Source organism: Triturus cristatus, chromosome 12 (assembly GCF_964204655.1).
Source record: "Triturus cristatus chromosome 12, aTriCri1.1, whole genome shotgun sequence".
Lineage (NCBI taxonomy): Eukaryota > Metazoa > Chordata > Amphibia > Caudata > Salamandridae > Triturus > Triturus cristatus.
In genome coordinates this window covers 396,249,308-396,273,650 of record NC_140595.1, presented here as the reverse complement: position 1 = coordinate 396,273,650, position 24,343 = coordinate 396,249,308, and positions in this window count along the sequence as shown.

Sequence of the window (24,343 nt, the reverse complement as noted above, 5' to 3'; positions counted from 1 at the left end):
TTCTTTACTGGAGGTAATGCATTTTCCACTAATTTTGTCACAAATAAATGTGGATATGAATCACTACTTGCTTTTATACCACTATTTATACCAAAACATTTTTCAAATCGAGCATAATAATCGCTTGTGTCTTCATCTTGCTTTTGTTTACAGGCTGTGATTGCACCCCAATCTTCCTTTTTTGTAGTTAATAAACGTGGCAATACCTGTACTAGTAAACCTGGTAATAGTTTAACTTTATCCCCGAGCCCTGAACCTGCAGCTCGGCCCCTTTCTTCCTCTGCTAATGCTGTCCAGTCTATCTTTTGGTCTCCCACTTCCCACTCTTTTTCTTTCAGTTTTTCATATATGCCAGCAGGCAAAAGCACCTTTAATATCGTCATAATATCAGGAAAGGTGTACTCTCCCATCAGTAACATGTCTTTAATTTCTCGGTGGAAACCCGCTGGGTCTTTGTCATGACTAGGTACTACTTTCTTCATTTCTAATAATTCCATTTTTGATATGGGTGTGTAAACAAATACACGGTGAAACTCATTGTCTTCGCCTTTTATTGGGTGCACTTCTCGTAGGGGATTTTGTCTATCCATATAGTACGGCGCTCTTTCTCTGTGGGGCAGCGAGAGAGAATCCGGACTTACAAAAAGGACATACTGCTTACGTGACACTAATATCTCTTTAATTAGCTTGTTACTAGAACCTCTCCATCTGTTCGTGAGTAGTTCCGTTAATATATCAGGTAAAGGACCAGGGTCAGCATGTTGGCTCTTATATAATATGAGGAGTTGCTGAATCATATATATTCCAGCTAAACGTTGTTCATCTGTACTGAGGTTAAAAAACGTGTGTGCTACGGTCTCATCACCGTATTTTTCAGGACTAACAATCCAGTGAACGGCTGATCTGGCTAATTCTTGCTCATCCATGGAATCGAGGAGGTGGTAACCTCTTCGTTCTCGTAGTATTTTATCTGCGGCTTGAAACAAATGTTCAGGAGATTTCAGATTTATTACAGGCGTCGGATACGTTCTGCTATTATTTGGACATACAGAGTGTATGGGATCAGAAAAACATCTAGTATTTTCACAAGATCTTCCTCTGCCTACATAGGCTATGGTCTCTGACTGTCTTGCAGAGTTCCCTGATTCGGACACTTCATCTTGCTCAAACTCGTCTGTTCCCAATCTTTCTTCATGAATACGCTCTATTTCTTTACGGATTTTTCGGCACATGGCTATTATACAATTTTGCTTATCGTGTCTCCCTTCTGATATATTCTGACTCCATCTTGTAAGAATAAGCATTGCATTCGGGTCTACCCCCGGACGATCTTGATTTCTGATTACACAGTTTATGAGGAAACGTAACAGTTCCCCCTGTATCTCTACTTTCTGGAATTCCATAGCTCTGTTAATACATCCTGGATCTCGTCCTGTTTGAACAAAATGATATATGTTATCTAGATGCGTAGTCATCCCTGGTAACCTTGCTAAATACTCTGCGGCTCGCCTGATACGTAATGATGCCAGGACCATTTCGTCCTCTTTACCAACCACTGGGTCATATCTACAATTTACAAGGAGTTCCTTAAGCGTACGTTCATTTACGAATTTAGGTGTACGTGAATGCGCTGACTCTTGAAAAACAAGTTTATTTATTCTAGGTGGTGTGAAGGTACTGCTAGCACCTCCCGTGGCCCTATCTGGGGCGTCGGGTGTGAATGGGTTCGTCGAACGTGACACAGCAACTATGGGTGTCGATACCCCTGTAGAGTCGACTGCGGAGACAGATGCGGAAACAGATGTGCTTGCCGACGCTTGTGTCGGAACTTGCTGTTGCACGGGGACAGATACCTGATCCTGACGTTGAACCCCTCCGCCAGACGGTCTATGTGGTGTGGCGTTAGCATACTCGGGGGCTGCATCGTCTAGATATGAGGAAAGAAAAACATCTTCTGCGGTTCTGGGATGCCCCTTTGGATGTACCTTAATTGGAAATAATGGGGGTGGCAAGTCTTTTGGCACCTCCGTAACAGCCTTAGGTAGTCCTTCGGCTAGAAGGGGATACATACCATTCATAAGAGCATTTCTTTGTCTATTCACTTGTTCTGATTTCACTCGGATACCTTCCTCAATTAATAGATTTTCCTGAACTTTATTTGAACTTTCTTTACTCCTCTCTTCTTGTCTACGTGCTTTTTCTGTTCGTCTATGAGATTCTTTACGCCATAACTCAACAGCGTCTTTCTGTGACTGTCTGACCTTTCTTTTCCATAACTCTTCCTCCACTTTCATGATGCACTCTGCATCCCAGGTTCCCGCTATGGGCCACCTTTGACTTTCCGGTAATCCTCTGGTATAATCTACCCATAGATCAAGAAACAATATGGCATCTAAGCCATGTTTATGGTACATGAAATGTCCTGGAGTGTCTCTAGGAGGAATAGGAACTGCTTCTTCAAGCACCCCTTTTCTGGTAGTAATCTGTCTTAACTTCGAAAAGAACGGCATATTGACAACTGATCTGATACTTACTCTTGAACTTGCTTAATACGAGAAACACAATAATGAACAGTAAACAATGAACAGTCATTCATACCACAATATGCAAGACATTTCTGAATACTTTAAACATTAAACATTAAACATTATAACAATGATCGACAATGATGACAGTCTGCCTAACTAATCACCACGCTGAATTCTTGACAATAACTGAATACTTCGGAATACTTGATATACTGCTAAACAGTACATATACACTGCTAAACAGTGCAGACCGGATTTGTGTACCCAAATCCGTCTTGACCGGCACAACCCATGTGCGCGTCAACACGCCTCCCCGGCGATGGTACTCACCGAGTAGCTCCTTGAAACGGAAGGCCTCAGAGAATGGACAGGACTCGATAACTGCGGACATCGGACCCTCTGGACGTCGGGATTTCGGAAAACCTGGTGGGCCTCTGTATACCTCGGATCTTGCTCTCTCAGCTAGGCTCTGGTCGGGATACTTCGCACTTCTCACCGCCTCGTCTGGGTTGATCGCAGCCTCAGTCGCCCCCGCTTGACCGGAGGGAGCTTACAGGAAATCCTGCTGGTACGCGTTTATGGTCCGTCCAGCTGTGGCAGGAGACCGGGCCTGCAACGCACCGCCGGCGCGTGAGATGAGAAAGTGTCCCTGTTCGGGCGCCATTATGTGGTAAATAAAAATACCGGACTGAATTTCATACGGAATCTTAAAATAAAGTAAAATAGCTCAAAATAACAAGAGGCAGAATCCGTGGTATAAGAGGTTTTCTAATGGGCTTTATTCCATTCAAAAATGGCCGACTCGAGTCGCGGCCCTCAGGTTCCGTCACCACGAAGGTTCAGGAAGTGAAGTACAATAATTCATTAACAGACATGTATTTTTATAATAAGTACATTACAATGAAACGAATGTAGAAGGCGTAACATTTGATAAGAAAAATGACGTGACAGTGACATAATCGAAACTAGGCGTAATAAGGAATAAAAGAAACATGATTGGTTAGAATTTTCAGACATAGGTGGATCTATAAGATAATACTTGGCATAGATGCGCGCGCGGCAGCATGACGTGTAATTGACGTGCAACTAGGGGGTGAAGGGGACTTGACATTTAGCTCTACATGTGGAGACGAGAAGTCTGGGGTCAAGTCAACCTAATCCCAAATCATATCTAACATCCTATGTTTAAAGAACTATGTTATCCACAAGGAAGAGACTCTCGGACAGAATCTATTCTATACTGACTGTGTGCGTGTACAAGCGTCTAAGTGTCTATATGAGATGCGAGGGGCAGAAAACTTTCCATGGCAACAGGGCTATGAATCACTTGCAGGAGGACGGAAAGGCTGAGTCCCTTGCTTGTGAGCTAAAGGAAATGTTTACCTAAATCACTGGACAGGAATGCATCGGCTGGAGAGCAAAATAGATAATTCGAAGGTGAAATACAACTTCTTGGCAGACAGGCGAAAACTGGCCGAGGCAGGCACCGTTAGCTGCACAGGGAGTAGGACAAAGTTCATGGATACAGATGCGAGCTCAAGCTGAAGCTGTCAGAGACAGAGAGCAGGGAAAGGCTTTGAGGACAGAATCGGGCCTACTTGCCTGAACTGTAAAAATGAAGTAACTTAGCCATATAAAGTCGGTGGCCTTTCATACTTAGGAACCAAATATCCAGCCCATTGATGGCGGATCTGACAGAGAACATGTTGACGGTAGACACACATATGTTTGCGTCTTAGAAACTGGAACTGGAGGGAACATACATGTACTTGTAACATGTATATAGAACCGTTGGGGTCCAAGATAGGGGACATAACTGATCAGGAAAATCCACATTTCCACAGTTAGCCATTGGTTAAGGTCAGCGATGAACTGGACAACATGTAAAAGAACAGATGCAGACACTTCACCATCTAAAGTTCAGATAAAAAAATTCTAAACAAACTCTATTTGATCTGTTGGTTGTGTGAGCTTTGTAATTACCATTAAGAGTTAAATCCTCTATGTATCGAATTAACTGATTTGTGGTAAAACAGGCCAACCTTTTAAATTATATTTCAGCTCAGCAGTGTGAACGACACATTCATGTTGCATTCAGCATGCAGTTTGCTCTGAGGTACACTGAAGACAAAGCACTCCACTCGTTGTGAAGAGGGACAGCCATCTGATAATGTAACCATCTCCATTGCTTCTCCAGCACTGAAAACATTATAATTTTCCTCTTTTAGATTAGCACATTTTTCAATGGATTATTTACATATGAAAGTATTTCTTCATTTGATCTTCAGAAACACTGAAATCAAAGTAGTAATATAACCTGGCCAATAATGACTATAACTTTTAACAGAATGTGTAATTTCATCGATTCATGCCTAACAGCACACTTTGGTCTTTAATTAAATTTGTCGTTCCTTTCTTCTATAATAGTTTTCATGACATGCTTATAAACGAAGAATGGAAACATGGCAATGTTTAGCAATTCACCATTTAGGTGACCAGGAAAAGACATAAATTCTCTGCAAGTATATTTTTTTTTTACTTAGATATAAAACACCAGGATAAAAAAAAAGACTAACTTTTTTAATGAAGTGTCCATGATATGCATAACTAGAAAGAGATTATTTTTGCATGAGAGTGACAGAGAGAAAGAGAGAGAAAATGTGTGTGTGTATGGCGTGTGTGCGTGTGTGTGTGTTGCCCACTTTTAGTTAATGCGGGCAAGAGGTCAAGCACTTTAAAGTTGCACGCGCCACATGTCAATTGCAATCTTACATCACGCGTAGACATTTACTTCCAAATTATAAATAATTCATCAGAACTTTGTAATGCAAAAACATGAATCATGAAAAGGGATGCTGGTAGATCAAAATACATTCAAACATAGTTCTAAACACCGTTGGAAGTGGGGAGATTAGAAAGAAGATAGCAATACGTATTAACACTAAAGACTGTAGATAAAGGAAAATAAATTAAACCAAATATTAATTTACTGGGAAAAAAATAATAAGGGGCAGGATCATGTAAAGGTTTTGATAAAGCTATTTGGATTTGTCAGGTGTAAAAGCCGTCGGTGATAGCTAAGATTTTCAGCCATAAACTGGGTAGTGTTCCATATCTGCTCATCAGTGCAGCATTTGTTTTTCGTTGTGGGCAGTTGCTTTGCAATATTACAATTCAAAGGGATTGCTCATCTTTTGAAGCCAATGTTTTTTTTTTGTAGATCTTTGCTAGGTGTACTTTTCGGTTCCCTTGCTTGTATCACTTCAGTGTTAGAGTAACCATCTACTTTCAATGATCCTCATTTAATAGGTTTTATTTCCTACAATTTGTGTGGGTGAGTACAATATGGAAAGAAGAGAACATTAACAAGTGCAAAAGAAATGAACAGCAGAAACGCACATGAATCAACACATACCAATTTTCATTTAATAAACAGTAAAAGCCCACCCAACGCCTTTTGCTAGTACGACCAATACCAATTCCAGGTGTAAAAAAACTGAAATAACAAAGTGAGATAAACGAATGCATCACAGATAAATGTAATGGGATATTTCACACTATTTCCCAAAAGAAGATATTACCAAGCCACAGTCTACATACTCCTGAAAAACAAAACTCGTGTATCCCCAACTATAAACTTGCACACCCTCACATGTGGAGTACAGTATAATGCAGCTTCATTAATGGGGCAAGCAAAACATGCTTGTTTAGAATCAAAGCAGCAACACAATTGTAAGTTCCTGATTGTAAGTTAAAACATTCTTTCAAACTTAGGTAATTAAAGTAAAAGTGCATGCTACACACGCTTGACTATGGGTAAATGTAACTAGTTGCTCTGCATATGATACTTTTTGGCGTGTTATCTTTCAAGAGGACTCTTGATGCAATCTGATCTGGAGATAATGGTTTCACCTACTGCACATTAAAATCCTAACTAATAACAAAACACAACTCAGTGACCCCATTGAGGAATTCTCTGTCACAGCTCATTTGTTATACAACCCCGCCCTGCAGTTCTCTCTTTCCGAATACCCTGGATGCACTGCACTTGGTTTGACATCACTAAAAGATGCTGAGAAAGCAATATTCGGTCCCTCAGTGAACTGAAAAAAAGATGTTTGTGCTCTATGCACTTTGCACTGTTGTTTCTAGGAAATCTGACCCATTGTTACCCAACTGAGGATATGCAGACTTCCCTTGCATAGGTAGAGCTCAAAATTAAAATCAACTATCTGTGACTTAGGCTAACCTCACTACTGATGACTTCTCCTCCAGCCCAAGCACTGGATGCTCTGCTTTTGACAGACGCCCTACTCCGTTCCTTCACTTTCTATGACGTTTTTCCCCAATACTCTGCTGGTTGGCATGTCTAATGGTTCCACAAATCCTGCCATGCCTCCAGTCAAGTTCGGCATGACTCGCGGGTAGGGGGGTGGGTGGGGGTTGTCACGTGGGGGTTCGCGCAGGGGGAATGTAAAAATAAATATAAACCTTACCTTACCGGGTCCCATGTCACCTTCGCTCCTGGCCGGGTCCAGCTTTTTTCTGCTGCTCTTGCTTTCCTGCTCTCCTGCCTCCAGCAGGAACAGGAAGATTGCAGTCTCTCTTCCCTCCTCTAAGCCAATCACAATGCTGCAATGGCAGAGTTGTGATTGGTGAGGACAGCGCCCAGCCGGGTGCCTATGGGGAGGCCATTTTCTCTATGTACCCAGAGTGCGCATGACTGGTTTGTTCGGCCCCAGAGGGCCGATCAAGCAGTCAGGGCCCACAGAATTGGGCAAGCCACTCCTCCCCGAAACCCCAAACAGGCATACCCTTCTGCATACGCCACCCATACCCTCCCACCCGCCCTCCTCCAACCAGGCATACCCTTCTGCTTTCTCGCAGTGCCAGAAGCAGAAACATAAAATGGTATTTAAAATACCACTTTGTGTTTCTGCTTCTCGCACTGCAAGAAAGCAGTGGGGTGACTCTTCTCCACCCTAATGGAGGACACGCCCCTACATGCCTGGAACTCAACATAGTGCTCAAGGGAACAGTAGTTCTTCTATGTTAGTCCATAAACATCCGGTAACAGGATCACACAAAGGAAACTTTGCATGTGTCAGAGAGCAAGTAAGAAATGTAAAGCTCCTATGTCTCACCTGCAGCTACCTCTTATCCCAACAGCTTTGAGACTACTGCAGCAGCTCCTAATGCGATAACTTCAATATGTTTAAAGAATCCAAAAAGAATCACTGTTTACACAAATTAAAAATTCTATACTGAAATTGTACAACAGCAAAGCCCAGATTACATGTTGCATGGTACTGGCCGGTTGAACACTCTTCAAAATTAATTGCAATTAGAGTGCAGTAACACTCCATCAGTATTGTGCAATTACAAGTTAATCAGCTCAGATTGAGGAATAACTGTGCAATCCTGGACTTACTATGTAGTATTCCATGTGGTATTCTCTTTTCCAAGAGGTTCAACAAACATGTTTATCACCTGATGATGTGCGCCGGTGGTAAGTGTGTGAGGGGTTCGGTGTCGGCTGGGGATAGAGGGAAAGGGGAGGGGAAGGTAAGAGAGGGAATGGGGAGATTAGTTCCGGAGCCAGGAGCGCTGAATACTTCCCTGTGCCAGAAAAAAAAGTTTGGGTGGGGTATAGGACGAGGCTGAAATGTTAAACATGTTACATTTGAGCTCCCAGCTCAGTCTCCTTTGTAAAGAGTTTCTCCATTTCTGCATTTGACTTTACAAGTGTTCAGTTTCTAATAGATTCTTTTGAAGCTATGTGCTCTTTTGTAGATTAAATTCAAATTTGAGGCTTTGATGCCATCTTGCACACAAATTGGAAAAGTAATGTCTCGACCAATAGAATATATTAGACCAAACTTGTCTCTAAGGTCCTGTACATAAAAAAGTTCTTTTAAGTTGACAGTCTCCGTTGGCAAAATTTAAGTTTGAATTCCACCAAATTTATGTTGAAGAAAATCTTTTGAATGGAACCCCGGGATATTATAGGCATGAGATTTGTGATTTTACCATGTCTTACTAATTTGGATTCTGATTCATTTGACATGAATATCACAAGCGAGTGAAATGAATTTAGAGTGGGAAGCTCTGGTAGAAGTACTGGAATTTTGAAGATCCGAGCCACCATCTAATTAACGTCGACATTATTAGTTTTATACAGCAATTTACAATATTAACATTCCAGCAACCTTATCACACTATATGACTGTCTCTCCTTGGCTTTATTGTGATTTATTTTTATGGAGCAACTGAGTGTAGAAACCATTCGGTGGCTTGATAATTGCAATAAATACTGGATTGTTTTCAACAAATGTTTTAAATGCACCTCCTAAACAATTTTTTTAAATTAGATTCATCTTTAATCAGATTAGACTGCACATAAAGCACTATTTGTGAATAATGTCTCCTTTTAAGGTGAACTTAGATTAATTGAAATCTATGTTCTTGATTGCAACACTGATCGAAGCTTAATGTGGACTAGCGATTTCAATTCCAAGATTCAAGGCCACTGGGAATCTAACTCCTTTTCGACTCATAACGATCTAAGATTGGGTATTCTGAATATACCTGTCTAGTAGCTACTCAAATAATGGAGGTAATTTGCTACTTGAATTTACAGAATAATACAGTCTGTCTCAGTTAACAGCTATATTTCACCAGATATACCTGCTAAACACATACTCATTTGCAGGGCATCTCAATGATTCCTAGACCCTCTGGTCATATCAAGTCAACTTTTCAGTAGATGGCTCTCTTTTACAATTCTGACTAGATCGGAAAGCAGTCACTTGACACATCAACTGATCTTATCTTGTATTTCAATTTCTTTGGTGCCTTGTCCCTGCCAAGGCAACTCTCTTTCAGTGCAGAAAAGAATATGTTTAGCCACCCTCCATCTTCTGACTCAAAGGTCTGCGTAATAGAGAGGTTTGAAAATAATTTTCAATACTGTGCTCTTCTCGCCATTAATGGTAACAGCAATTGAGACCTTTTTGGTTTGGTTATGCAGGGCAGCTAAGTTTAGCATTAGCACCAAAGCTAATCTAACCAATTGATTTAATCTTTTGTGGTTCAATAAAGGAGGTACCTATGACACAGTGTTTCCTTTGTTCATTATTAATAAGGGCATGCACTTTCGGAAACTAAACAGGTGGTCTTGGTAAATACCATGAGGTTGCATAAGGTTGAAATCAAGAATACAATACAAAACACAAGTAGGCAGGCAATAATAAAAAAAAGAGAGATTATGGTAGAGGTTTTAAAACTGTATAATGATAAAATTGTCTGGGACCTACTGGACAATACTTTACTCAGTATATGAATGTTTACTACTTACAATTTTACTATCATAGGCTTTACAAGAGTTTTTGACCAATTAATGGTTCTCACAGTGTGGATGCACAGCGAATGCTCTGCTGGCGTCTTTGGCATGCCGAAGGCACATCAAAGCCAAGCCTGTCTGCACCCATCTGTGCCTAGACTGCACCAGCGCCAGGAATCCTGGTCCCCCAGCCTCCTGCTGCTACCATGCTGTGACCCTCCGTACCCTCAACCCCAGTCACTGCTCCTTGCAGCACCACACAGCACTGAAGAAACATTCTTCTGTGCTTCCTACAAATTGTCATGCATTTATCCCCACCCAACACTCACTGCACCAACAGCACCCAAAACTCCATTCTATCACACTCACAAAGTCCTGCAGCCACAAACACAACACTCCACACTTGCATACCTGCTCCTCAGTACCCGCTCACTCTCCAAACACGCCAAAGAGATCTTGATCTGTTTCATGACAATGCCCCTGACCTACTGTTTCTCACAGAATCCTGGCTGAACCCTGCATTTGCACCTGATGTCACCGCAGCCATTCCCTCCATCTACAAGGTTGCCAGGCAAGTCCGATTTCACTTGTGCCATCATCTACAAGAACATCTACACTACATCTATGGACACATCATCCTCCAGCATGGAACACCTGCCATTCAAGCTCCACGTCACAGCCAACTTCACCCTAAACTTCACTTTCATCTACAGGCCACCAGGACCACGGGCCAACTTCACCAACACCATCACAGACTTCATTGCACCACACTCCCTCGATGCTAGTAATTAACCCAATTTGGAGAACTGAACTTTCACCAGAAAGACTACATTGACCTCAGAGTCAAGAGTACTCATTGAAGACCTTCAAAGCCTGGGCCTCCACCACTGAGTAAAAGGTCCTACACATGTGGCCAGACACTTCCTGGACTCTATTTACACCAACTTCAGCAACATCCGCTTTGACAAGCCCACACCAGTTCCCTGGACAGACCACACCCTTGTCACGTTGAGCATCCCTGTCCTGGTACAATGCATATCCACCGCTGTCAGACCAGACCCCTGAAACTGGAATAGCATCACTGGCAGGTCTGGAACACAAATCTCAACATCCACTGACCTCAACAGAGCAACAGCTTCCCATAAGCCATGAAGAAATTCAACAAGTGGATCACCTCCTGTGTCAACTCCCTGGCCCTCCCTCAACCACAGCAATTTAAGATTCTGATCCCCTGGCCAATTGGTAAATGGAGGAACTCAGAAATGCTACTACAAACAACTGGAGTGGAAATGGAGAATGAGGCAAGGCAATGCAGATAGGAGCACTTTTAAATCCGCCCTAAGAAGCTAAACCAAATGATCTGGGCCATGAAATGTGCCGCACTGGTGGACCACATCAATGCCTGCACATACAGAAGCAAAGAAATCTTCACCAATGTGAGAAAGATTTCACTGGAACACGGGCTGCATCCAACTCGATCACCTCCATTTACAACAACTTCAGCCTGCAACAGGACCCGACAGACCTTGCAAAATGCCTCCCAATCTTATCCAAAGAACCAATGCTAACCACATGGCCCATCATAAGCCCAGACAAAAACTCCACGTCCATGAAGTCCATCTACTCAGGGGCCCCATTAGGCCCCTTCCCCTATCATTCCCACTCCTGAGGGCTGCAACCCATCATGTCCATACTCTCACCCATTTTGAATGCTCCCACCTCTCCTGCTACCTTCCCGGATGCATGGGAACACACAACTGTCCTCCTATTGCTGAAGAAATCTTCTTCTGACCCTTAATCGCTTGCCAACTACAGACAGATCACCCTGCTACCATTCACAGCCAAGGTCCTGGAGAAAATCATCAACAGGCACCTCACCGAATACCTTAATGACCACCAACTACTCAAAACCACTCATTCTTGTTTCAGACCCAACCACAGCATGGAAACCGCCCTCATTGGTACAATGGATGACTACACTAGTTCTGGGGGCAGCTCCTTTCCAACTCGGATTGGTGCCTGACTGCCTGGGGGAACAAAGAAGGGCCCTGCCCAGGTGTCAGCCAACGTTTGCCTGTGACAGGGTAGGCCTCTTAGAAGTCTGAATGTAGAAATCTTCAGGGAGCAAAGGGGCCAAAATTATTTGGACAGCGAGGGGCCTTTACTGAATGTGAATATAAATTTCTCTGACTTAAAGCTTTCCTGTCTAAAGTTAATGGTTTCACAGCAAACTCATACAATGGCTATCCAAAGACGTGAGCTCTCTTCTACTACTGCCTGTGACTTTGCCCCTCAAAGGGTTTTTGACTTCCATTTGGGGGACCAAGGGCCATATTTATGACCCGGTTTGCATCACTCTTGCAGCACGCAAGAGGGTGCAAGAGCAACACAAACCTGAATTCATTTTCTTGAAGCCATTCAAAGCCTTTTTGCATGACTTTGAATGGCTTAAAAAATATGGAGTAATGCATATCGCAAATCGATGTGTTTCATTACTTTGCTCAAATGAGGCATTCAATGGGTGTTGCGTGGGTGTTCCCACGCAACTCCCATGGTTTTGACGCATTCCCAGATTTACCAAGCCTGAGAAACCTCAGGATGTGCCATAAAGAAACGCCTCCCCAGGTGAGGCATAATGAGGAGAAATACCTTTATTTCTCCTTGTTTTCCCTCTTTTTGTGTGCTACAGAATGCAGCACACATAAAAGAGGAACTAGCCTCTTGGGATTGTTTTTGTGCAGGAAGGTTCCCCTTCCTGCACAAAAACAATCCTGCCGACAATACAGGCACTCTTGCACCATGGTGCAAGGGTGCCTGCATTGGCGCTAGGCTGCCAAAATGGTGCCAGTGAAAGGCGAAGGGACTGTAATGTGCTGTGTTGTATAAAAACGGCACATTCTTGCCTTTTCTCTGTAATGCAGGGCAATACAGCAAGGTGACTTGCTGCACTGCCCTTCACCACAGGGCCATACCTTTGGCCCTTCACCACAGGGTCATACATTTGGCCCTTAGTCTGAGAGTAAATCTTCCGACTCGGTTGAACCTGGTTTCTATATCCAACCCACACCGCATTGCAGTCGGCCTTAACTTGTGGCTAGGTACAGGTCAAGTGCAGCTAGATGACCGTGGTTGGTGCTTTATGCTTTTTCGTGCAATTTTCACATTTAAATAAAAAAAAAATCATTGCTCTGGTTACCCTTATTAAATTTTTGTAGATTTGGTGTCATTCTTTGCCCTGGTTTTCTAATTTTTAATTTTTTTCTTGTGCTGTGTTTTGACTTTATTACTGTTTTGGTACTTCATAAACACTTTACATATTGCCTCTAAGTTAAACCTGTCTGCTCTGTGCCAAAGCTAACAGGGGATTAAGTTCAGGTTAATTTAGTGACTTTAACATTTCATCCTGACAAGGGTTGTGAGTATTACTTGAGGGGGGTACTCACCCCCCTCAACTAATACCCCAATGTCCTGCAAATGTCCACAATAAAACTGTGTTCAGTATTTTTGTTAACTACTTAGTTTGTTTTAATTTGGTTTTAATCATTTATAGTTGTAGTAAGAGAATAGTGAAATGCTTTTTCAGTGGGTCATGATGCTGCAGCTGAAATGTTACTGGTAAAATGCAACTTCTCTCTTTCTTACCTGGTTGCAGTAGTGTGTACTACCTCTGTGCATTTTCCTATTCATTCGCAAAGGCGATGGAACTATTTGCTTTGTTCTTCATTCTCGTCTGGCTTTTAGCAATTTAATATTGAACTTCTAAGTACATTGGCTGGGGCAGATGGTCAAAAGATGGCTTTTGGCTTTAACACAGGAATGTTCTTAAATACAACTAAATTGGCACAGTGTCAGAGAGCTGACTGAAAACAAAATGACAAGTGTGTAGTTGCCCTGAGAGCTACTGCAGTTTGTGGCAGACCAGACCAGATACATTTGCTAAAATTCATAGATTGCTGAATGCTGAGCACAGCATAGTCATGAAGAACTGGATTCAAAGCACCACATGAGGATGGTTACTTAAATGTTCAAACTGGAAGACACCATTGACAGTAATATCCCACCAGACCCATCAACTCTTAAACGGTAAGAAAAATGATACTCACATAGAGCTTAATGGAATAATGTTAAATGTACCTATTGTCATATGATTGCAATGCAATTATGTATTATTGTTAGAAGGATTATTGTAATGTTAGTTTTGTTGAGTGAATTACTACTTATTTGAAGTTATGGAGGGCAAATTAAAACAAAAATGAAACACTTCTGCAGTGCTACTTGATTGTAATTTTCCTTAGACACAATAAATGAAGTTTTATACACAAAAGAAGGTAGGCTGTCCGGCTTTGAGAGAATACTTTAAATGTCACAGGTGGTAATGGGAGCAATGATTGTCAGTGAGAGGCCTGTCAGGTTTCGTGTAGTTACAGGGAATTGAAACCCTGCTGCTTTAACATGGTATTGAACTTTGACAAACCCAATGGATCAGGCATGATCAGCTGTGGAGCTAATACCAGTTTAGGGAAAAAGTCCATTCTCACCCGGAAAGCAGAATTTCTTTTTTGCAGAATTGAGATTTGTCACCCTGAATTGAGGTTTTATATATAGATGTTCAGTCACATGACCACTCTATAAACACTGTTAAAATCCCATTGTATCTATTACAGGATTACCTCTAAAATATCTCCATAAGAACACCTGCAGCCTAGCTAGATATCCACACTGCAGAACTGAGATATGAATGCCATTGCCATGCAATCCCAGATAGTTTTGTAATCTTCCTTGGAATTCCTCCGGCAGAAACTTTCCACTAGAAAGAAGACCATGTGCAGAATGCCTAATTCCTTCATTCTGGCTCCAGGGCCCAAATTTACTATTATTTGGTGCAATGTAGCAAGACAACTTCCTGCGCCAAGGTAGAGAGCAGAAAAGCACGATAATTACTAATAAATCTGGGACCAAATGTCCTTTAAAAGGACAGGGGTCACAATGCACCTAAAAATTCCTGAAGGGGTTCACATTCTGATTCCTACGTCATTAATATTTAGGAGGTAGATAGAATGTGGCTTTCAGTGAAAATAAAATGACTGAAATGAGCAAGGCTTGTATGTATACGGCCTTTAAACAAAATTCTATTTACAATTCGTCCGAATTGTAAACATAGTCTTATATACAGCAGCACTCGCGGTAATTAGGGAGTGCGCGGTAGCGAGCTCAATCTTGTTGGGCAGGGCAGCAACTACGGGGCAGATTTACAAGCCCCTTGCGCCACTTTTGCATCATTTTTAACATGGGAAAAGTGACGCAAAAGTGGCGCAAGGGGCTTGTAAATCTGCCCCTACGCACTTTGTATGCCGCACAGTAGCGGTCCGTGGAGGGAGTTTGGTGGGGCAGAGAGGCGGGGCAGGGAAGGGTCAGGGTGTGGAAATGTAAACACCGGAATATGGATGAACGGAGGTAAGTACACATTTAAATAGCGCGCACAACGAAATTCGTTTTATTTATTTAGATGTGTACTTACATCCGTTCATCCATATTCCGGTGTTTACATTTCCCCACCCTGCCCCTCCTTGGCCCCGTCTCTCTGCCCCACCGAACTCCCTCCACGGACCGCTACTGATGCCGCAGCAATTAGACTCAGACACAGTATGGAGTTTACTGATGGCAGAGCGTGGGCGGCTCTGACACCGGTCACGCACGCGCACCCGTCTTTATTAGCGCGCTAGCGCGGTGCGGGCAAAACCATCAGTACTCACGTCACCGGGTGAGTCTAACTGTTCCCGGGATCACGTTACATACAATGGTATCGCCCAATGTCACAATGCGTATCGTCTCACGATACAACAGTCGTAATTTACAGAAACAGTTTACCTGTTGGTATGGTGCTTAACAGTGCAGCACTGAAACCATAAAGTAATCTTAATGATATAGCATAACAAACAATCAGTTACATAGTGTGAATAACACACTCCTGTGTTGTCCATTGCACTAAAACATGTTGTTTGAGTCCATGTGCCTTGTGTGGCCCTGACAAACGAAAGTGCGTTTTTGTACAAAATTAACATTATGATTAAATTAAACTTGTAACAAAACAATGATGGCAAAACATTTAAAAATTACGGGGCACATTTACTGGAAATTGTCAGACCGGGAAGCAGCGGCAAATTTGGCAGCGCCACGCTCCGACATTTTCAAAATGCAGGGATGCGCCACATTTACTACAATACGGCGCACCCGTTGATTTTCCCTAGCACTGGCGCTAAAATTAGCTGCTTAGTGCTAATGCAGGCACCCTTACACCATAGTGTAAGGGTGACTGCATTGCAGGGAATTATTGTTTATGTACAGGAAGGTGTCCCTTCCTGCACTTAAACAATCCATAATGTCTATTGGCTACTTCTATGTGTGCTGCATTCTGTTGCACACATAGAAGCAGAAAATCGTAATTATTCAATGATTGTTTATGTGCAGGAAGGGACACCTTCCTGCTCATAAACAATCATTAATGGTTTTTTGCATAGAAAAGCAAAAACAAGGAGAAATAAAAGCATTTCTCCTCGTGCGCCATTCTAAAGCCTGCTCTTGCATGGTGTTAGTTTTTGGCACTGCCACAGATTTACACCTCCTTCTAAATCTGGGACAGCGCAAAAAAGCAATGGTTGTTGCAGTGGACAGCCCACAGCAACACCCATTGTATGTTCCTTTGCTGCAGAGGACTGCAGCGGAAAGGGGCATATTTACAAGGTGGAGTTATGCCACGGTAAGTGGCTTAGTGCCACCTTGTACATATTGAAAATGGCGCTACGTCACCAGAGTGTCAAAAAAGTGACGCCCTGGTGGCGATAGGGGCTTGTAAATATGCCCCAAATCCTTTAACAACTCCACGATATTGAACAATCGTAAAAAATATGGGGGCATATTATCAAGCACGGCGTTAAAATTATCGCCGCTTTAGCACCAGAAAACTGCCGCTAAAGCGGTGATAATGGGCTTGATAATATGCTGCAGAGAATTCCAATAGAGACCCATGTTGACACCAGAACATGGGCTTCTATGGGAATTCACAAGGGCATATTATCAAGCCCATTGAAGCGGCGATAATTTTAATGCTGTGTCTTGATAATATGCCCCATGGAGCTCAAAACTATTATAATTTTTTATGACTCGACTAAACCGCTTCACCATATCTGCTGCTTCCATGCAACAATAGCTCAGCATTGCACGCCATTTCTCGCCATTCTAAAAGATTTACAATTATTTTGTGTAAAGTTTCATATTGTTGATTTCAGTCTCTAAACATTTTCCTACAACTGTTCTAATCCTTGCTATGTACTGTGAGTGTCTTTTAACCTTTAATCCCGTACCGTGTGTTTATTCTTGGCACGGCTACAGGAGTCACCACAGGTCTGGTTTGTGGCGTGCCACTTGGAATTTGCACCCAAGGAAAAAGCCTTCTGCACATGTGCTGCTCTCATATTACTTTCCTGCGGATTACATGGAAGCGCTGTCTTAAATCAGCATTTACACGGATATTTCTAAATGTTGCTGTAATTTAAGAGCTGTAACTGTGTATGGTAACAAATCCCCCTTAGCAACGACATGGATTCCAGCACAACAGGCACATTGTCTTGGCATCGGTGCATTAATTTGCTAAATTGAACAGGAAATAAGCATATTTAAGAAGACAATCAGTGAAAACAGAAAGTGCTTTCATTTGAGTCTTACTACAGAGTACAGTGATGTTTTTGTCAGTTACAATTACAAGCAAAACATCGTGTCCTGTTGCTTTAACTATGTGGTGGTTGCAAGATATATCTGGGAGGTGATAATGACATAAAGTTGGAAAATTGCTCTGAACTTGTTGTCACATTCCAGACATTAGCATTTTAATGATGTACAGTAAGACTGCACCATTATCCTTGTTTATTCAACTAAGTAACAGCTTTAAGAACGCCTAGCTTATTTAAACGTAAACGGGCTATTTCGATGCACATTGTGTAGCCATTTCGTGTTTGTCAAAGGCCTTAGAGTGAAATTAATTTCAAAACAAGAGCAATAGTTTAAACTTGCAAGGACACATCCCAGAAATATTTGCTCTTCTATTCTGTTGCAGTTTGTAAAACGAATTGATAATTGGAGCATGAATTATAAATGTGATAAGTGGAAAAAAAATCAAAGCTAGAAAGATGGCAAATCATATAAAGGTTGTCCTAGTGCAAAAATTAGGGAAATTCTGCTTTGCACGGTTTTTGTTACCTGCATCAAAGGGAACAGAGCAGTATATTTCCATCACATATTACTTAAAGATTCTGGAACTGGCAAAGGAATAGAGGAAGCTTTATTTGGTCTGGTTTTGCTGAGTTTACATAGCTAGGAATGAAACAAATACATTTCTTCTTTAAATATGTGCAAATCAATACTTAGTTCGAAATTAAATCACTGTCTTCCTGTCTTCTTACGAATGCAGAATAAACAGAGCAAAATACGTTAGTTTAATTCTTTTTAAAAAAAAGGTGTATAATGATTCATATTTTTGATTTTGAAGCAATACAATGAAATTACATTCTAATCTGTTTTCTTCATTTTTTTCTTGGTGAATTGATACAGGTTGATGTAATTGAGACTGGTGCAAAATCTATTTCATTTCACAAGCTGCAAAGAATGCAAGCAAGCATTTGCTCCACTTTTGCACCGGCTCAGAATGCATGCAATCTGAAAATAAATACCAAAGTCGCTCTTACTTTCCTTTCTTAATTAAAGTCCTTAAATTTGATTCTTCTGGCATACAATCTGCTAACATCTCTGGGAAAGGAGAGTCCATGGGGGTAGAAGTGACCACTTCTAAATCATTAGCAATCCAGCAGCATGGGAGGTACGTGTAAGAGAATGAAAATAAAATGGCATACATGATTTCGATTTGAGGTTACAATATACACTGAAATAACAATGGCTCGAAAATATTACTTAAGCACAGTGGCAGCCGCCAATAACAAACAGTGGTGAGGCGGGCGGGGGGAGCATGGGACGGGGAGCACAGGGGTAGGTTTAATATTAATAATAAAGATTAAAATAAAAGGAGACTTACCTTGAGCTGCCGGCCACCTCCCGCGTCGTGCTTTGGTCTTCCTTGTCCCAGCAGGCACTAGAGCAGCATCAGACTCCCTGTGCGGGCTACTTTTATGCTCTGCTCAGGACAGGGATTCTGTGCTGTTTCTCCAGCCTGGCTGTACCAAACAGGAGGGATTGAGAAACATAAGTACGCGTGTGTGTTTGACCGGCCTAAGATGGCCGGCTAAACACACATGCGCACTTATAAGTGCACAACTAGAGCTGCCGGCCGCCTCCCGTATCGTGCTTTGGTCTTCCTTGTCAAAGCATTCACTAGGGCAGCATCAGACTCCCTGTGCGGGCTACTTTGATGCTCCGCTAAGGACAGGGATTCTGTGCTGTTTCTCCAGCCTGGCTGTACCAAACAGGAGGGATTGTGAAACATAAGTACGCGTGTGTGTTTGACCGGCCTAAGATGGCCGGCTAAACACACATGCGCACTTATAAGTGCACAACTAGAGCTGCCGGCCGCCTCCCGTGACATGCTTTGGTCTTCCTTGTCAAAGCATTCACTAGGGCAGCATCAGACTCCCTGTGCGGGCTACTTTGATGCTCCGCTCAGGACAGGGATTCTGTGCTGTTTCTCCAGCCTGGCTGTACCAAACAGGAGGGATGGAGAAACATAAGTGCACGTGTGTGTTTGGCCGGCCTAAGATGTCTGGCTAAACACACATGCCCACTTATAAATGCACAACCAGTCCTCCTCCTCCTCCCCCTCATATGGCCCTGGTCATGCCCCTTCCTACAGCGTTGGCTCAGCCAGCAGCTGAAAAATAAAACAATATTAAAATGTCATTTTATTGTTCAGCTGCTGGCTCAGAGACAGTGAGGCGATGCTCCTCCTCCATTGCGGAGGAGCTGTCCCTGCATAAAAAGCTGTGCAATATTATCATGCCCGAATAAATCCTGACTTGCTGAAAAAAAGCATTTTTAACCACTAAATATATTTTTACATGAGTATTGCTTACTCCAGGAAATTCATCGGTAAGTCCTACTTTGGGAATCTTAAGACCGGATAAAGCACCAACTGCTAACAGAACAAGCATTTACAATGCAATAGGTTTCGCAACTGCGAGTTTTAGAGCTAATGGTATTGTAAATGGCAATGCCTTTTGAAAAATTAACAGGTATTGTAATTTATAATAGTAATTTTCCACCAGTACCATAACTACCACTATTATTATTACTATCACCTCAGAGTAGTAATAGTAATAATTGTAGTGGTGGTTATGGTACTTGTGGCGGTTGTAGCGGTGGTGGTAGTGGTGGTGGTATTGGTACTGGTGGTGGTGGTACTGGTGGTGTTAGTGGTGGTGGTACTGGTGGTCTACGTGGATTTTATTTCATTACATATGCTACTGCTGTAATATTTTTTAACTAAAAAATACACAAACTAACAAACATTATCATTTGCAACGCCAATAGCTCAAACTTTTAATAATGCCAACCCTATTGCATTGTAAATACTTGTTTTATGTTGCAGGCATGAGGTGCATCATCTACTTCCCAAAATACAATCTTAGATTTATAGACACTCGTAACAGTTCTATGGTAGGAGGCAGTTGTTCAGCCAGTGTAAGCCTAATAGCTCACACAACTTCGCATTTTGATACCTGAAGTTTTAAATTGCAATAAATGTAGTAGACCTCAGGCAGGAGACTTGAGTTATCAGTAACTGTGGAAAGAGCAATAACTTTAGAAATTGGTGCTTTATTTTCCGTGGTGTGAAGGTTACGTAACTGTTTTATTGCATTCGAATGGTCACAATGGGGCTTATTTACAAATCCCTTGCACTCCCGGTGCTTCACTTTTGTGTGGGAAAAAGTGACCCAGCGGCGGCACAAGGGGCTTGTAAATAAGCCCCAATGTCCTGTTTCTCTGGCTCTAAAGCAGCCTTGCTGACCTGGTTCTGTGCCTCTAGAGCGGCTCTGCTGACCTGGTTCTCTGGCTCTACAGCAGCTCTGCTGACCTAGTTCTCTGGCTCTAGAGTAGCTCTGCTGACCTGGTTCTCTACCTCTACAACGACTCTGCTGACCGGTTTCTCTGGCTCTAAAGCAGCTCTTCTCACCTGGTTCTCTGGCTCTAAAGCAGCTCTGCTGCCCTGGTTCTGTGCCTCTAGAGCGGCTCTGCTGACCTGGTTCTCTGGCTCTACAGCGGCTCTGCTGACCTAGTTCTCTCGCTCTAGAGTAGCTCTGCTGACCTGGTTCTCTAGCTCTACAACGACTCTGCTGACCTGTTTCTCTGGCTCTACAACGGCTCTGTTGACCTGGTTCTCTGGCTCTAAAGCAGCTCTGCTGACCTGGTTCTGTGCCTCTAGAGCGGCTCTGCTGACCTGGTTCTCTGGCTCTACAGCAGCTCTGCTGACCTAGTTCTCTGGCGCTAGAGTAGCTCTGCAGACCTGGTTCTCTAGCTCTACAACGACTCTGCTGACCTGTTTCTCTGGCTCTAAAGCAGCTCTGCTGCCCTGGTTCTATGGGTCTAAAGCAGCTCTGCTGACTTGGGTCTCTGGCTCTAAAGCAACTCTGCTGACCTGGTTCTCTGGATCTAAAGCACAGCTCTGCTGATCTGGTTCTCTGGCTCTAAATCAGCTCTGCTGACCTGGTTCTCTCCCTCTAAAGCAGCACTGATGACCTGGTTTCTTTGGCTCTACAGCAGCACTGCTGACCTGGTTCTCTGCCTATAGAGCAGCTCTGTTGACCTGGTTCTTAGGCTCTAGAGCAGCTCTGCTGACCTGGTTCTCTAGGCTCTAAATCAGCTCTGCTGACCTGGTTCTCTCCCTCTAAAGCAGCTCTGCTGACCTGGTTTTTCTGGCTCTACAGCAGCTCTGCTGATCAGGTTCTCTGGCTCTAAGACAGCTCTGCTGACCTGGTTCTTAGGCTCTAGAGCAGCTTTGCAGACCTGGTTCAATGGCTCTAAAGCAACTCTGCTGACATAGTTCTCTGTCTTTGAAGCAGCTCTGGTGACCTGGTTCTCCGGCTCTAAAGGAGCTCTGCTGACCTGGTTCTCTCCATCTAAAGCTGCTCTGTTGACCTGGTTCTCTGGCTCTAAAGCAGCTCTGCTGACCTGGTTCTCTCCCTCTAAAGCAGCTCTGCTGACCTGGTTTCTCTGGCTCTAAAGCAGCTCTCCTGACCTGGTTCTCTGGCTCAAGTGCAGCTCTGTTGAACTTTGTCTTAGGCTCTAGAGCAGCTCTGCTGACCTGGTTCTCTGGCTCAAAAGCAGCTCTGCTGACCTGGTTCTCTGGCTCTAAAGCAGCTCTGCTGACCTGGTTCTCTAGCTCTACAGCAGCTCTGCTGACCTGGTTCTCTGGCTCCACAGCAGCTCTGCTGACCTGGTTCTCTGCATCTAGAGCAGCTCTGCTGACCTGGTTCTTGGCTCTAGAGCAGCTCTGCTGACCTGGTTCTCTGGCTCTAAAGCAGCTCTGCTGATCTAGTTCTCTGGCTCTAAAGCGGCTCTGCTGACGTGGTTCTCTGGCTCTATAACAGCTCTGCTGACCTGGTTCTCTGCCTCTAGAGCAGCTCTGCCGACCTGGATCTCTGGCTCTAGAGCAGCTCTGCTGACCTGCTTCTCTGGCTCTAAAGCAGCTCTGCTGACCTGGTTCTCTGGCTCTAAAGCAGCTCTGCTGACCTGGGTGCATATTAACAAGGGCCGGCGATAAATATCCCAAAGAGCGCTTAGCGCTTGCATATTTATCACCGGCTATCTCTGGAATTTATCGCCCGGTTAGCGTGTTATTAACAACGCGCATCGCTGAGGCTATGAAAATTCCAAAGATAGTGTGGTTATCGCCATTTTCCATGGTGGAAAATGGCGATATCATAGATGATAGGGCCTGTGGTCTTAGCCTCAAAATCCACATCCCATGTTAAGAATGTCTTAGTCAGGAATTTAACAGACGTTACATTCCTGCGTTAAGGCATACTTAACGCGATTTAAAAAATCGCTACACTGCCTTGTTAATATCGCGAAGCTGCCTTCGCGATATTTCCCCTGATTGGTTTCACAGCCATGCCTACTTTGCATCTCATTAGCGATGCAGAGTTAGGCATGCTAGAAACGGGCGCTAAGTCAGCAAGACAGGGGATAGCGTGTCTTTGCTGATAAGGCGATGAAATTATTGCCGTTTTTCGCCCGAAAACGGATGCCAAAGCGGCGATAATTTCATATCGCCGCCTTGTTAATATGCCCCTGGTTGTTAGGCTCTAGAGCAGCTCTGCTGACCGGGTTCTCTAGCTCTAAAGCAGCTCTGCTGACCTGGTTCTCTGGCTCTAAAGCAGCTCTGCTGACCTGGTTTCTCTGGCCCTACAGCAGCTCTGCTGACCTGGTTCTCTGGCTCTAAAGCAGCTCTGCTGACCTGGTTCTATGGCTCTAAAGCGGCTCTGCTGACCTGGTTCTCTGGCTTTGAAGCAGCTCTGCTGATCTGGTTCTCTGGCTCTAGAGCAGCTCTGCTGACCTGGTTCTCTCCCTCAAAAGCAGCTCTGCTGACCTAGTTCTCTGACTTTAAAGCAGCTCTGCTGAACTTTTTCTCTCCCTCTAAAGCAGCTCTGCTGACCTGGGTTCTCTGGTTCTGCAGCAGCTCTTCTGACCTGGTTCTCTGGCTCTAGAGCACCTCTGCTGGCCTGGTTCTCAAGCTCTAGAGCAGCTCTGCTGACCTGGTTCTCAGGCTCTAGAGCAGCTCTGCTGACCTCGTTATCTGGCTCTAGAGCAGCTCTGCTAACCTGGTTCTTAGGCTCTAGAGCAGCTCTACTGACCTGGTTCTCAGGCTCTACAACGGCTCTGCTGACCTTGTTCTCTGGGTCTAAAGCAGCTCTGCTGACCTAGATCTATGGCTCTAAATCATCTCTGCTCACCTGGTTTTCTGGCTTTGAAGGAGCTCTGCTGACCTGGTTCTCTGGCTCCAGAGCAGCGCTGCTGACCTGATTCTCTCCCTCTAAAGCAGTTCTGCTGACCTGGTTCTCTGACTCTAAAGCAGCTCTGCTGAACTTTTTCTCTCCCTCTAAAGCAGCTCTGCTGACCTGGGTTCTCTGGCTCTGCAGCAGCTCTGCTGACCTGGTTCTCTGGCTCTAGAGCAGATCTGCTCACCTGGTTTCCTCCCTCTAAAGCAGCTCTGCTGACCTGGTTTCTCTGGCTCAACAGCAGCTTTGCTGACCTGGTTCTCTGGCTCTAGAGCAGCTCTGCTGACCTGGTTCTATGTCTCTAAAGCAGCTCTGCTGGCCTGGTTCTCAGGCTCTAGAGCATCTCTGCTGACCTGGTTCTCTGGCTCTACAATGGCTCTGCTGACCTTGTTCTCTCTCTTTGAAGCAGCTCTGCTGTCCTGGTTCTCTGGCTCTAAAGCAGCACTGCTGACCTGGTTCTATGGATCTAAAGTGGC